Source organism: Acinonyx jubatus, chromosome B2 (assembly GCF_027475565.1).
Source record: "Acinonyx jubatus isolate Ajub_Pintada_27869175 chromosome B2, VMU_Ajub_asm_v1.0, whole genome shotgun sequence".
Classification (NCBI taxonomy): Eukaryota; Metazoa; Chordata; class Mammalia; order Carnivora; family Felidae; genus Acinonyx; species Acinonyx jubatus.
In genome coordinates, this window is record NC_069385.1 from 62276287 (window position 1) to 62288427 (window position 12141).

Below are 12141 nucleotides of genomic sequence, written 5' to 3' on the forward strand. Positions count from 1 at the left end.
CTTTCTTATGCTCTGGAATAATTTGAGAAGCGAAAGGCAAGGGGTGAGAGCACGGACACACACCTGCGCAGAGGCGCAGTGAAAGGGCGTCCTTAGCAATTGCACTGGTGAGGCGTCCAACAGCAAGGGCTGGGTTTCGATCGCTGGGGGAAACAAGACTGCATTTGGTTGAGGCTGGACTTCGGTTTTCTTATTCTGGCTGCACAGATCAGGAATGTAAATCCCTTCTAAATTGTACGAATGCACTTAACAATCGTGTTGTTAGTGTCCGGGGGACCGCATTCAGCGGGGGGAGGGATGATGCGCGGGAGCGAAGTTTTTCTTAAGGGCAGTTAATCACAGCGGTATTAGCTGTGGGCCAAGACTTCCTCCTGGCTTTCTGAGTTTTTAGATCTGTCATTCTAGGCACTTTTGAACTTAATAAAGTTAGGGATGGCTATTTTTTTAAAGGGAGGTTTTCAGAACGTGGGTCCCGGTGATGTAAAGGGTGGCATTGTCCGGAAAACGACGCAGAAAGCGAAGGTCTAGGCAGGTTAGAGCATTAAGAACAGTTCACTCCTCTTGTCTTTCCTTCGAGTTTTCGATGGTAATCTGGGGCAGCCGGGTCCCAGCATTAAATGCAAAATAGGAAAACAGGACACGGCCGAGTCACAGGCCTGATCATATTAACGCCCTAGGTCAGAGGGAGAGAATAATGAATAGGCGCGGAGCTCGGTTCGTGGAAGGGAACCTAATTAACCTTGGGAGAGTGAAAGAAAGTCAGAGATCATGCCTAGGATCGTGGTTTAGGATGCTTATATTTACGTGAATGTGAATGTGTGCGGATGGGGGGGGGCGGGAGGGAGGGAGTAGTCTGCTTTGTGCATTATACTAATAATTGTTTTCTTAACCCTGAAAGAAAGCTGGAGTTTGTGCTACTCAGGACCATCTAACCACCCACACAATCCCGCGGAGAACTCCGCTGTGGGAGCTCCCGAGCTCTTCCAGGAGGTTCTGTGTCCCGGCCTCGGCCTGCGTGGGGGATCAGCAGGGGTAGGGAGAAGGGGCTGCGCCGGCGTCCCAGCGCCCTGGCCTGACCTCGGGAGGGACTGCTAGGGAACAGAGCAGGATGGGGGTGGGGGCGTTCCCTGCCACTGAGCCACTGAGCTCCTAGGCAGGTCCTGGCTGCGATCCGGTGGAGGAAGACGAGGGCGAGAAGCGGGAGGCCGGGCCATTGTCCAGGGAGGGCGCATTTTTGTCCGGATGCTGCTGGTTGCTATAGCGAGGAGGGAAATCCAAACAGAAGGGCTCAGTTCGCCTTCTTCGGGCCTGGGAGCAGCGTTCTCTCCTCTCAGCCAAAATAAAAGTGCCGCCCGGGGCCTGGCACCCCTTCCCGGGAGAGCTGACCGTGGGCTTGAGGAGAGAGGCCCGAAGGATCCGGGCACCTAGCAAGGGGAGGGGGTATCCAGCCCCGCAGGGAACAGCCAAGCAGGTTACTGCTGGAGCGGACGGAATGCACCAGCCACAACTCATTCTCTCTCTCTCTCTCTCTCTCTCTCTCTCTCTCTCTCTCTCCTCACTCCCACCCGAGGTGACGTCTTTTATTTAGGAAAAACCTTACAACCTCAAACTCTTGTGACATTACCAGTGGGTGAAACTCCCTCTTCACCAGGGCTGATGGCAGCTTTTCGGTGTTGGAAGCGCCGTCGGAGGAGAGCGACCCGCGCGCTGCGCGACGCTGTGCCGGGAAGGAGCGACAATACCAGCGGCAGAAAGACCTGTTTGTTATAAGTTTAAAAATCACTCAAAGGGAAATTTCACTAGAAATGAGGGGTGGATGAAAATTTCTCACATTTAGAAGAGACTCTTATTTTGCAGTAGTGTGTGTCTGTTTTAATGTCTTGCTATTCAACTTTAGAAACTGTGTGTGGTGGAGAGGTTACAATAAAGGCTCTTTACGGCTTATAATTTCTCCCAACAGTATAGCTCAGAATAGCTGGGGGAAGACAGCAATATTTAGTTAATTGTGAGCTGTTATCTTTAAAAAATTTTGAGTTGGTATTTTAAAAAGGGAGGATATTAGTTTACTCTAGGTCAGGTAAAAAGTTAGGAGGTTATTTGTGGGGACAAGTTATCCACACCAGATGGGACAAGATAGTAGGGACTTAAAAAAATTAATTCTCTTACTCTCCTGTGACTTTCAAATTCTCTCTCCTCCCTCCCTCTTTCCTCCCTCTTTTTTTCTATTTTCTCTGTTTGTCTCTTGCCTAGACGCTGCCCAAAAAACTAGAGAGAAAACTTTTATTTGACCAAAGGAAGCCACTTGAAAGACTTAGTCAAAAGCATTTTTCTCCCTCCTCCATTTAAAATATATCCTTTCCTTCCCAGTGACAAGTCCCTTAAAACACACACACACACACACACACACACACGCGCACACACACACACACTTCACACAACTTTGTAAGAAGTTTCTTAATTCATAATAACATTCACATTTTTAAAAATGCTTGAAAGAAATCATGTTAATGAAGAGAACATTTGCAGTAATTTGGTGATAATTATCAGAATCGCCACATATTCGCAGAGGCTTGAACAATACGTGTTCAGAGAAAAGCAAAACGCATTATTTTAATAGTCTGATATGCAAACTATGGACCGTTCAATTATGTGGCTTAATAATGCATACATGATGTGATCTTGTTATTGGGATGGGAAGGTCTACGGTGAGTCACTCCTTAAGACCAAGTGTGCTTTCACATCTAGTAAAATCCATTGCCATGGATCAGGGGCCCCTGCCAAACTGCATTTAAGAGAATAAAAATTAATGACTGAGAATTTGAGCGTTAAATTAACATTAATTATATGACCTGCATGCTGGAAAGATTAAATTTCTTACGCCCTAATTAGATAACGTCTCCTCATATATCAAGCAATTTGCATTTTCATTTCCGGTTTCAGGAATACAATGCAAGGTGGGTTTTCCTTCTCTGAGGTCAGAGTTGGAATGTCCACCCACCATCTCCTCTGCTTTCCTTGCCTTCGCCATGCAAAGCCTCAGGTTGGAGGTCATATGAGAGAGAAGTAAGCTCTCTCCACTTCTTATTGTCAGCGGTAGTTAGTGAGCAGGGGGCTTGGTGGGCGGACCCCTAGTAGACCTGGAGCATTGGAAGCTGTCCCAAAGAAGGATGGGCCACCAGTCAATGTCTCAGGCCAGGAAAACTAGGGGTTAAGATCCCTGGCAGGGACTCAGAAGAAAGGAAAGTCCAGCCACAATGCACCCCGGACCCTTTTAGAGTAGACACGTCTAAGCTAGAAGTGTAAGGACACAAGTGATCCTCAGTGTTGTGTTTGGAAAAGAAAAAAAGATTTTCTTAGGTGAGGAACAACCAAAGGCAAGACAAAGCGCACTCATTTCTTTCCGGGGGAGGTTCATAAGAGGTTGGTCTGCGATCTCCGCAGCAGGGCCCTGACGTTTTGAAATCTCACACCGTGCTAGCCCCAGGCACCCAGGCCAACGAGACAAGTACGGCCTGTCTGACCCTGTCTGGGGCCAACACGTGGCTGGCGTCGGCCACCAAGGTGAAGAGTGAGCCAGGTGCGTGTGTATGTGCCTCTCCCATATTTGAAAACCTGTTGCCAACGGCGGGGCGGAGGGCAGGGAAAGGGCAGGATTAAGGTAAGCAGTACCCTTACCCCCCAAGGACAGATAGTCTGTGGTGGCGCGTCCCTTCTCTCTATTCCTAAAATACAATTTAGGGGTCCTAGGGCTCCGAAGAGAGCTGCCATGTGCATTTGGTTTGGAAACAATGCACGTGGACTTAAACTCTTGGGATTAGAATTTGGAGTCTCCCCTTGGATATTCCTTGTGGCCCCAGACCTCTCACGTTTCCTCCTCCCCCTTCCTCCTCGCCTCCCCATCCCTAGGGACAGTAAAGACTGCCGGGACCATTCGGACAGCTGCCCGGAGCACCGGGCGGGACGAGCAGGGCAAGATTAAAACCTCAAGGCGGCGGATCACTAAGTCACTCAGAATAGAGTTTTCACGTGTCAGTGTTTCCATTCAGCCACTTTCAGGCTTCTGGGGAAAAGGGCAGGCGTGCGTGAGCGCGAGTCTACGCGGTCGTAAATAGTGTGTTACATGGCAGGGTGAGGGGGGAGATGTTAGGAAAGTTAGCAGATGCGGGCGGGAGGGGGTCTCTGCCTGCGGGTTCCCCATCCCCGCGCAGCCTTTGGGCGCCGCAGGGGCTGTCGCGGAAGGGGGCGGCGCTGAGAGGGGCGCCCCTGCGGGCCCCAGCAGGGCAGATGCTTTCCGAGGCTCCAGGCGCCGCGGCTCCCTCCAGCGCTCCTGCCCGCCGGGCCCTCGGGCCGCCCGCCGCACGGCTCCCCCGCGCGCTGACCGACGCACGCTCTCACTTGGCTGCTGCTTAGCGCGCACTCCGGGTCGCGGGTGAAAAGGCAGTCTCAGGGCTGGGGGTGGACCTGAAAGTTAGCCCACTCGTTTTCGGGGGCTCGAACACGTCGCCTCGGATCCGTGAGCGGCCTGGGGCCCCGGGATTGCGGGGCGGGGGGGCGGGGCTGGGCTCCGAGGCCGCGGGTGGGGAGGGGCTGGTGGGGGGGCGCTGGGGAAAGTCTGGCGGCGTTGAGCTCCCGGCCCGCGCCAGCTCGCGCTCCCCGCCCACCTGCTGCTCACCGAGGGGGTCGGAAGGGAGGGCATCAGGATCCGGGGGTAACGTAGGTGAGGCGGGAGTGAGAACGGATGAAAGATGGTCCTTCCCGCCTCCCCCCCCCCCCCCCCCAATACAGAAATTTCTGTCTTTTGGCAGAGAAACTTCTCTCCTGGCTGGTCTACAGAATTAGAACGTCGCAGCTGTTGTGGCGAGAACTTCGCAACCCCCCGCTACTTGGGCAGAGAGGAGCCTCTGTTCGCTCACCACAGCTCCCTCTTCCCATCTCCGCAGCGCTTTCGGTTTGCAATGTGTTTCTCCTTTACGCAGACCCCACCCCCCAGCGTGCCTTTGCTCGAAATGGTTACTCCTTTTAGAAATTGGAAAATCAATACTAGTTTAGCTTCTTCCGTGAGATGATGCACTGTCTAACCTTACTGGGAGGGAAACAGCCGAAGGCACAGCTCCAGCCCCTGGGGAATTTTACATAGAAATTTACAATGAACGATCCTCCTGAGCGCTGCTGAAGTGCGCTTTGGTTAGTAGCATTACTATAAGCCCAAGATACACCTCTTACGTACGTATTCACTGGTCGTGGTTGAGGTTTGGTTAAATGATTGATCAGAAGCTCTCACTGTGGGTGTTTATTCTTCCTGTTTTCTGAAACCACTTCTTGGATGGTTTCCTGTTAGTTTTCAGATGTCATTTGCAGCACAGACAGATTTCATATGCCTAGTGCAGATTGTCTTCAAAGTTCTAGTTTAAAGAGCATTATGTAAGCCTCTCTCTATTTACATAAGAGCTTTAACTCAGACGTCTCAGAAAACCATTTATTACCAACTGAAACCCATCCAGGGGAGCGGCATAACCGACCTGTATCTTTATGACACTCTCAAGAACAGCAGTAGTTCATTCTATTTGAAAAAAGAGAAAAGCAGATGTAACAAAGAATTGGAGTATTTTGCATTTTTATTCAGCTTGGTTTTATATCACTTAAGCATTATTCCTAAGCTCCAGGCAACGCCAGCTTTTATAGGATACACTTTTTCTCTATGTGGTCAGTATTTAGGTGACAGAGCTGGCCCGGTCTCCCTCAAGTTTAATCCTAAAACAAAGATCTTTTAGAAGTAGAATCAATCAAATACATATTTTACTAAATTCTAAGTCACTAAAGGGATTCATGAATTCATGATCACTGTAAACAAAAACCAAGCCATAATAAAATATATAGAATGAAAAGGCTTATTTTTTTTATTAACTATCTGGACCTTCATCACATTCCTTTTCCCGCAGATAATCACTGCCAGTGGTTCTTGCCTCCCTTTCTTTTCCCCTTCTCTTCCTCCCTCCTTTTTTTCCTTCAGTCTACTTACTAAACTTTGGGGAAGGTTTGTATTGTTATACATTGTTACAGTTACTTTTAGGAAGATGGAGTCTGAGATAGGAAACTTAGTAATAAGGGGTTCAAAATTGGGACACTATAGGAAAGGACAGTATCTTGTCCCAAATCGCATGGGATGCTAGCTTTGGGGTATTGCTCTGTGTTAACTGCATTAACTGAAAAAAAAAAAAAGCCATTTAGACACTGGCACCTTCATATCGATAGAAAAGATCAACAAGGGTCCTAGGGATATGCATACCTATTAGAAGCAAGAAACACTTCAAGAGAGTTGTTAGAGTCTGAGGTTCTTCCTGGTGGCTCTCTTTTGTTTAAACAATCTTCTTTCTTCCTGCAGACCCAGGACAGATGCTCTTCTACAGCCATGTCTCAAATATGGAATTTGCCTTATTAAGAACTTGTCTTGTTAGGGCATTTTCTCATAGGACGCCCCTCCTAAGATGTAATTAAGTGCTGTAATGGGTAGTTTTACCAAGAGGATTTGTGAATTAGACAGGTTGTGTCTCAAGTGTCCCCTATCACCTGCCAGCCTTCTCCTCACTCTTCCCTATCACTCTGGCCACACAGTTCCAAGTCTGCCTTTTGTGATAGTTTAACACATTTAGACTCTTTTCTCTGAGGGACCCCTCACTATTGCCTTCTCTAGCATCATTAATCTGATAAGGTAATCAATACTTAGGTGTTAAAAACTGATAAATGTGGGGCGCCTGGGTGGCTCAGTTGGTTGAGCACCTGACTTTGGCTCAGGTCATGATCTCAGGGTTCAAGTCATGATCTCGAGGTATGTGAGTTCAAGTCCCACACCTGAATCACTACTGTCAGTGCAGAACCCACTTCAGATCCTCTGTCCCTTTCCCTCCCCCGCTTGTGCATGCTCTCTCTCTCAAAAATAAATAAACATTTTTTAAAAAGCTGATAAATTCAAAGAGACATTTACTTTTTCCAAAGCAGTTGGAGGGTCCATGTTATAGGCTCACAACAATGAATCTCAGTAGTGGAACTGGAATTTAAGACTGTGGTTGGCAGATGGGGAAGATATTTTAGGCAAGAGGAATTCACAGCATGCCTAAAATAAAGCCACATGGCCGTGAGTCATGTTCTTTGTCCTCTCTTTAAAGACCAGCTCTACCTCTGTGATGTATCCAGATATAATATTTCTACTGAAAGAACAGTGTCATTGTAGAATTCTTTAATAGTAATTGAGCAGTTTTGGAAACATTTTAATGGGATTGAGGTTGTATTGAAGAATTTGCTTCTAGTAACAGGTTCCATGAAACTGAAACCACTCTCTGGGGAGAATGACCCATGATTGGCCAATAAAAAGTATTTGTCCCCATAGTGATTGGTTCAGGAAGTGCACATGACCTGAGCAGACCAATCAGAGCCAATGAGCATTATCCTATAACTTTGGCCAGAGTGATGATAAAGGAGAGAAAAAAAAAATGTTCACATGCCTTATACACTAAAATAAAAGCCTTGATTTTCTAGGTGCTTTGTTGTGGAGATAATGTGCTAGATAGAAACCAATTCAGAGAAAAGCAAAAGACAGAGTAATATAACATGGTGTAATTGAGCCCCTGGATTCAGCTGTGTGTGATTTTTGTTTTGTTTTGTTTTGTTACATAAGCCAAGAAATTAGCCCTTACCTCCCCCCAAGTTAGTTTGATTTTTGGTCACTCGCAATTCAAAACAAAAAAAATTTTTTTTTTTGAGAGAGAGCAAGAGAAAGAGAGAATCCCAAGCAGGCTCCATTCTCAGTTCCCGCTGTGGAATTCATGATATGAGATCATGACCTGAGGCAAAATCAAGAGTTGGTGGCTCAACTGACTGAGCGGCCCAAGTGCCACTGTCATTTGCAATTTAAACTCATGATTCTCATGCTCTTAAGGGCAAAAGGTTGAGTTCATCATAAATCTCAATAAATGGCATGTTATAATCATCGATTCATGCAAAGTCCTTTTCATAGATACCTTCTTTCCTTCCTTTTACCCTCCTTCCCTCCTTCCCTTCATTCTCCTTTATGTCTATATCTCACTTTGGTTCCTATCTCTGTCATAAGCCGCCATTCTAATATGTTGCATGTATTCTTGAAAATACATACTGATTTTCTGAAGGAATTATTTTTAATTTATGTAAATGACATCATGTTGATGATCGTGTTCTGTTTCCTGCTCTTTAACTCAGTACCCTGTATTTAATATTTATTTATTTATTTAACATTTATTCATTTTCGAGAGTGAGAGAGGCAGAGTGCAAATGGGGAAGGGGCAGAGACAGAGGGAGATACAGAATCTGAAGCAGGCTCCAGGCTCTGAGCTGTCAGCACAGAGCCCGACGTGGGGCTTGAACCCACCAACCGTGAGATCATGACCTGAGCTGAAGTTGGACGCTTAACCAACTGAGTCACCCAGGCAGCCCAATATTTTTTAATGTTGCTTATGTCTACATTAATTTGTTGCTTCCAACTGCTACACAGTTCTCCTTCATGTGTGTATTAGTCAAGTCCCAGCAGGCAAAGAACAAACCACACTAGGTATCTCAATAGAGAATTTAATAGGAGTTGATTACACAAGTGTTGGAGATGGAGAGCTGAAAATGAAAAAGCAAAGACTAATGGAATATAGAGGTAATAATTGCACAAAAAGTGGGGCTGGGAGAACAAAAATAAAAGATTGAAGCTACTAAAGCTTTCAAGTCTGGAGAAGGAACCCCAGGGAACTGGGACTCAGACCTCTGAAGAGGGAGTGCTCCTCAGCTGGTACTAATACATAGAGGTAAAAGGAATAGTCTTGAAGAGTTGGGACTCAAACCTCAGGGGCACTGAGGGCAGAACTAACAAGGCTGCTTTTATAGGAGTGACAAAAAATGTTGGAGGTTGAAACACACTGCTGCTTCTAGGGTGAAGTATCTTTGGGTGACACTGACAGCTGTCAAATACTTGGCCAATTTTATGTTTTGCTTTTATTTTATACATTTATTATTTTAATTTTTCTTTTGCTTTTATACCAATTGGTACTCACATATACAACTTCCTGTGAAAATTTTCTTTAACATGTTATGATAATCCTATCAAACATTTAATGGGTATGAACTTACCAAAGTAGATAAGTAAATAACAAGCAAACACACACACACACACACACACACACACACACACACACACACTTTTAAACTATTTTGATGCTGAAGAAAGAATTTTGCAGGATAAATTCAGTAAACGTTTCATACTCAAAGATGAGAGTCTCTGGCTTTGTCTTGTAGAGTTTAAGAATATTTCAGCCTTATTTAGGCCAGGGAAGCAAGCAAATCTCATCTAATTCACACTGTGGGGGAGAATATAAGAGCAAACATTCACTAAAATTGGAAGCAGGCATTACTGGCTACTCAAAACAGTTTCTAAGAAATGACCATCCAGTAAATAATGTGTTGTGTACATGTTTGTGAGACTGTCCTCCCTGGATGATGGGCTCAGCTCTTTCTGCAGAGCCCAAAGCAGTCCAGATAAAAGCCAAAAAGGGTGCATTTGCCCATTTGTTTCCTAATTTTCTCTGGGTACTCAGTCAAGGCAAAATTGTTGTATACTGGCTATTTAGTACATAGTTCTCTATTTATGGAATGATCACAGTACATATGAAAGTAGAACTCGTTTTTCTCTTTTTCCATTTGAGATACATGAGCAAATCTAATCTTTTCTTACGCTTTTTATCTACTTAAAAAATCTTTCATTTAATTGACCAAGGAAACTCTTTTTGCCTTATTTCATATTGTCTTTCTCAACCCACCATCGAACTCTTAATACACGCCCAAGGGTATAAAGCCAATAAGACACTGTGTTAGATGAAGATGGAAAACAAATATAATGGCGTTTCTCATACTATGAGCTCACAGACTAGTGGCGGAAGATGGATAGGTCAATATTATAATGTGGTATGTGACATCTTTCACTCATTTACGGACTAGGTTTACTTATTCTATTCAACATGTCCCCTGTACACCAGGTACTGTGCAGTGGTTCTCACTCTTGGTTCACGTTAGGTGAACCCATCTGAGAAATCTAAGAAAGACATGTTGGTCTACCCTCAGGGATAATCATTTAAATGGTTAAGCTTGGGTCCTAGGGTTTTGGAAACTGCCCAGGTGATTCTTATGTGCAGCCAAGGTTGAGGACCCCTGTTCCAAAGACATTCTCCTATTCCCTAGGAAACTTGTAATTTCATGGCAGAAACAGACAAGTAACCAGCCAATTGTAATCCAGTGTGAAGGACCTTATGACAGATGAGTATGGGGAGCTATGGCCCTTCTTCCTCCCATTTTTACAGATGAAGAATTTAAGAGTCTTACATGTTAATAGACTTGTCCAGTATCATGGATCGATAGATCCAGGATATAAATTTAGATCAGTCAAATGTGACTGATCTAAACCATTCCACTAACTCCCAATAGAAGGAAACTATACTTCCCCATAAAAGGAAAAGGTAAGAACCAGGACTATTTATTTTCATTATTTTACAAAGGAATTCATAGTGTTTTTGTATGTTCTTTTTTTATTAAAAATTTTTTAAACATTTATTCATTTTTTTTTTTTGAGTGAGAGAGACAGAGCGTGAGTGGGGGAGGGCCAGAGAGAGAGGAAGACACAGAATCCGAAGCAGGCTCCAGACTCTGAGCTGTCAGCACAGAGTCTGATGCCAGGCTCAAATCACAGACTGCAAGATCATGACCTGAGCTGAAGTCAGATGCTCAACCGACTGAGCTACCCAGGCGCTCCTGTTTTTGTGTGTTCTAATATGGATATAGTATTCGTATGAGTTTCAAAAGGTTTGCAAGTGAAAAACTATAGCAGCAGTAAAACAATACTTAGGTGATTCCATGTTCTCAAAATATTTTCTGAACTAGATATCCATAAAGAAATCCTGCAAAGGCAATATTTTTACATCATGATTTCTATGTGCCTTGGAATATCCACCTAAAACAATTGGACAATGTTTATTTACTTATCATTCTCATGAGAGCATGATAATAACAAATACAATTCCGAAATTCAGGGTGGAGTCCTCTTGGATAATCTGACCCATGATGATTAAATCTTGAAATATACAACATGATGTAATTTGGACATCCCCTACGCCTTCTCAAAAGTGTCATTCTAGTTAGACATTTTTGCTTTCCTAGAGACTTCACAGCATCTTCTATTTTTTTATGCAGGAAACTGTAAAAATCTGAATGCAAAGTTTCTGTTTAAATTATTCTATTTTAGGTTTTTATTTTTTATAGTTTTTCTTTAGGAAAACTTTTGCCTGTGGAAAAACATCTCAGCTCATCATAAAAAGGGTATACGCAGGCAAAAAGCAAAATAACTTTTCTACATTTTTCTACTGATGTTTTATACATCAGTGAGGTTGTGCATGACATGTCCAAATTGAAAAGAAAAAAACTGAACCAGCATCTCTGCGATGTCCATCTGGAGGTTTCCTGAGTAAGGAGTATTAGCCAAACTCTAGAAGAAACCCCTAGCCCTTGCCAATACAGCGCTGGAGCTGGAGCTGACAAAAAATGTGAAACAAAGCAGAGCTTTACAATTTTAACTACACTGCAGCAGTGACCCAGTGAGAACAAGTCACTGGGAGATAGTCAGCTTCTGAAGTTTGTTTATTTATTTATTCATTTATTTATTTATTTAGAAAGGTGGGGGGAAGAGAGAGAGAGAGAAACAGTGGGAGGAGTAGAGGAGGGGCAGAGAACATCCCAAGCAGGCTCCTCACTGTCAGCACAGAGCCCGATGCAAAGCTTGATCTCATGAACCATGAGATCATGATCTGAGCGGAAGTCAAGAGTTGGACGCTTAACTGACTGAGCCACCTAGGCTCCCTGAGAATAAACTTCTAAAAGTAAACTTTGAAAAGAAAAAAGCCCAGTGATGCAAATACTTTATGAGGCAATAAACAGTTAAGTGTCATGAGATATTTGAATATATTTTTTAATGTTTATTGATTTTGGGGAGACAGAGAGACAGAGTGGGGGAGGGGCAGAGAGAGAGGGAGACACAGAATCTGAAGCAGGCTCCAGGCTCTGAGCCTGTCAGCACAGAGCCGATGT